Source organism: Fukomys damarensis, unplaced genomic scaffold, assembly GCF_012274545.1.
Source record: "Fukomys damarensis isolate Sample0158 unplaced genomic scaffold, DMR_v1.0_HiC HiC_scaffold_4, whole genome shotgun sequence".
In the NCBI taxonomy this organism is placed as follows: domain Eukaryota; kingdom Metazoa; phylum Chordata; class Mammalia; order Rodentia; family Bathyergidae; genus Fukomys; species Fukomys damarensis.
Window position 1 is genome coordinate 66,584,718 of NW_022900916.1, and position 4,346 is coordinate 66,589,063.

Genomic DNA, 4,346 nt, shown 5'->3' on the forward strand with positions numbered 1-4,346 from the left:
TGGCTAATGTTTCCAGAACTATATTGAAGAGAAGTGGCGATAGTGGGCATCCTTGTCTTGTTCCTGATTTTAACATGAAGGTTTTCAGTTTTTGGCCATTCAATATGATGTTGGCTGATGGTTTTTCATAAATAGCCTTTATTAAATTGAGGTATAGACCATCTATTCCAATTTTTTGCAGGGTTTTTATCATGAATGGGTGTTGAATTTTATCAAATGCTTTTTTTGCATCTATTGAGAGTATCATATGGTTTTTGTCCTTGACTTTGTTAATATAATGTATTACATTCACTGACTTTCGTATGTTGAACCACCCTTGCATCTCTGGAATAAATCCGACTTGGTCATGATGGATCATCTTCTTAATAATCCTCTGTATTCTGTTTGCTAGTATCTTATTAAGGATTTTTGCATCTATATTCATTAAGGAGATTGGTCTGTAGTTCTTCTTTGCCATTTTATTTTGTATGTTTCTTTTGGTGTTCTTTCAAGTGTATTTTATTACACAATGATAGAACTTTGTTTACTTTTAAACAATTATATACTATTTAGAAGGATTTACATTTTTTCCTCATTGTATCCTTATACAACTAGTGAAGTTTAATGTTAACCTGTTTCTCTTGTAAGTAGTTTGATCTTTCTGCCTGGAAGTCCTAAGTATGTTTTCTCTACTTTTGCTGTCTAATAATTTTAGTAGGGTATGTCTTGTAATTGATTACTACAGATTAATTTTTCTGGGAGTTGGTTAGCCCTTTCAATTTGTACATTAGGACTTCATTCATTCACAGTGTTTTCTTAAATTACAGATTTCAACTTAAATTCTGCTCCATTGCTTTTTTTCTTCAGTGTCTCCACTCTTATATGCATTCAATATTTGTTTGTCTTTTAGGTCTGCCTCTTCCTAATTTTCTTTCTTTATCATTTTCATCTTTTTATTTATTTATTTGGTTTTTTGAGACAGGGTCTCACTATGTAGTTGAGACTGACCTGGAACTCATTATGTAGCTCAGGCTGGTCTCGAACTCACAGCAATCCTCCTGCCTCAGCCTCCCCGAGTGCTGGGATTACAGGCATGTACCACCATGCCCGACTTTCATTTTCATCATCTTAATTGCTCTCCTGCTTTTCTTAAATGTTTTACATTAAGTTTTCATTCAAATGCATTCTTCAGATATGTTACCATTTAATCTTTACTTCTGATATGACAGTATTTTCATTCCATTTATTTCTAGAGTTTAATCAACGATCACTTCTTTTCTTGTGTCTTGGTTATTTTTCTTAGTTTTTTACTTGTGATTTGTAATTTTCCTATCATGTATAACTGGTTTTTGAGGATATTTAACAAAATTACACATTTATATTAGTTTTTCTCCCTCACTACAGTTTTCCTGAGAGTAGGTTCATCATTTTCTCTCAATGTATGTGATTTATTTTTATTTATTATTTTGGTGCCGGGGATGAAACCAGGGCTTCACTCACGCTAAACACATAATCTATCAATTAGCTTCACCCCAGCCCTTCAGTTTTTAAAAAATGGTGTTATAGAGACAGAGTCTTCTCTCCTCAGGATTCTTGTGGACAAGGCAAGGCTATTGGGTGGCTTATGACTTTTTGTTTTGAGAGTATTCTTTTCTGTACCAAGTGTGATCTTAATGTGTAACGTTTTTTATGGAGAAAGGTGCTATGGGAGGAATGTTTTTCAGTTTAAACATTTTGGGGTTATTTTTTTTCCTTTGAGATAGGGTCTTGATATGTAGTTCAGAATGACCTTGAACTTGTGGCCAGGCTGGCCTTGAATTCGTAGTGATCTCTCTGCCTTAGCCTCCCAAGTGCTGGGATTGCAGATGTGTAGTATACCACCATGCCTGACATTTTTTCTTTGTTTTATACAATCCTAAATTTTCTCCTGCAGTTTTTCCCTTCCAACTACAAGGTTTTCAAAAATTTCTCTCCTTTTAAGCTCTCTTCTAGTCTTAAGTTATTTTTTTAGCACTACTTCTTTGCATCCCACATACACTGTAAGTCCATTCTACCAAGAGGTTTAAAAAATACTTTCACAGAGTTGACTTTTTCTTTCTGATCAATCTGAGGCCTTCCAGTAACATCCCAAGCCCTTCTTTTCCACAGTCTAGTTTTTCCTGGACTCCACTGCTCATGACCTCTTATGACACTAGTTTGCGGCAGTCTGATATTTGTTTTTCTACTCATGCCATTTGAAGTCTGTTTATTCAGTATCTTTTAGTAATTCTGAGATCTTGAGTTGTGAGTGGTTATATTCATTCTTCTTGCTCTCTCTCTCTCTCTCTCTCTCTTTATATATATATATATATGCAGCTTAGACGGTGTTCTAATTGCCACTGAAAGCCATTAGAGTTGTGAGGTTATGATGCTTTCTATTTTATGTTTTATAATATCACCCATTACTGTGTAGGCAATGGACTGTAAAGGGGCAAAAAGGGAGATAAATGACCAGTGAAAAAGCTGTGACTCTAGTTCTACTGAGAGGCCTGCTTCAGGGCAATGAACTGCTGTGTGCACATGTGTGGTACAGGGAGGTGACAGCACTTACTCCTGCACTGACGCTGTAAGGAGGAAGGAGAACCTTTCTCCTGCATGGGTGCAGGTTCCCCTGGGCAAAGACTGATCTGTGTTTCCTCTGACTCACACATACCAAAGCGAGCAGAAGTGGGAAGGAGAGATAGAAGATGTGCACATCAGCTCACATCAGCACCACTCACTCATCAAACCCCAAGGGGTAGAGGCAGCGCTATCTGAGCTGGGGGAGGGAAAGTAACACACTTTCAACAACTATGCTGCTATGTCATTAGTTACATGCCCCCAAAAGGCTCATGTCTTGAAGATTTGGTCCCCAGTGGGTGGAGCTATTGGGAGGAAGGGATGATGCAGCATTTAGGAGTGGCACTTGGGGGAGGGTCCCCACCCCGCCCCTTTCTCCTTTTGCTGCCATGTGGGGAGCAGCTTTGCTCTAGCACCCTCTCCTGCTGTGGCGCTGTCTCACCGTAGGCCCAAAGCAGGGTGGCCCGGGAACATGGACTGAAACCTTTGAAATCATAAACTTAAACCAACCTTTACTCTTCACATGCTCATTATCTCATGTAATTTGTCACAGCAGTGGAAATCAGAGGGACACAGTTACTCCTGCTTTAAGATGAAGTCTGAGATGTAAAGACCTCCCTGTCATTTAAGGCAGCCTGGAACTTTATGGCCCTGGACAACAAGGATGTATAGCTGTACCCTGATGGGAAAAGAGTGATGAAGACACACAAGAAAGCAGACACTGTTGTGTTTGCTCCTAAGGTTTCCTGAGGACGCCACAAATTAGGGACCAAGTGAGATGCAAGAATAGGGAAAGTGAAAAAAGAAAAAAGAGGGAAGTGGTCAGCTGGGTTAAAAGCTGCTGAAAATTTAGCAGACAAAAGACTGACTTCAGCAGTATGCTCGTGGTTAATCATCCTGATAACAGTCTCTTGAGTAAGGAACTGGGGAAATGAAGGCAGTAATTATAAGTAATCCTTTTGAAAACATAAACACAAAGAAACAAGGACTGATAATTTCTAATCATAATGACAGAACTTTTGTAAACAGTCTGAAACCTACAAAATGTTAAGGAAATATAAAATAACGGCTGTCTTTTGCTTCTGTAATTTGCTTTGCCTTGCTTGTTTTGCGCAACATACAATAGGTTTCATCATTAAACCTTAAAGGCACGTAGCCCCGGTTTAAAATTAACAGGTGCTGGAGGTGCTTCGTCACATCCCAGGATGAGACTGGATGTTCCAGCTAAGATGACAGTCGCCAGGCCCTAAGCCCTTCTGTAAATCATGTGACTATAAAGGAGTTAAGATAAAAGGAGTGTCGCCAGTCCTGCTCTCCTAACCTTGACCCCCACTCTTGTGGGCTGGAATGGCTAAGGATGAACATCCTGAAAGAGAATGCTGCATTTGGGTTAACACTGAACTGTCTGGTGATCACGGTTTGTGATGGAACTGTGGGAACTGGAACGTCTTATCGAACTACCAAAAATGAGGTCATGATTGTAAAACTCCTCTAAAAGATAGACTGTAACGCAGCCCAGGGGGTCATTTGGCACAGCCCTTGGTGCAGGCTGACCCTTTGCTAGCAAAGTAAACATTTTTTTGTTTTACCCACTTCTGCGTCTCTGTGTGTCCTTTACCAGTCCCTTTCCCCACAGTAACACCGGCTTTCTTTCTGGCGTGCCTCACAGAGACATCACTACTCCCCTTCAGCAAGCTCTACAACCACAAAGTGTGTGTGTGTGTGTGTGTGTGTGTGTATGTATGTATATATATATGTGTATGTATGTA

The 4,346-nt window shown here is 39.5% G+C and overlaps 1 protein-coding gene across 1 annotated transcript in view; it reads right to left on the bottom strand.

Annotated features, from left to right (window-relative positions):
- The window catches only part of Rundc3b (RUN domain containing 3B), a 163,990-nt gene that overhangs the window by 15,733 nt on the left and 143,911 nt on the right, over positions 1-4,346 (bottom strand). The gene's annotated exons all lie outside the window — the stretch shown is intronic.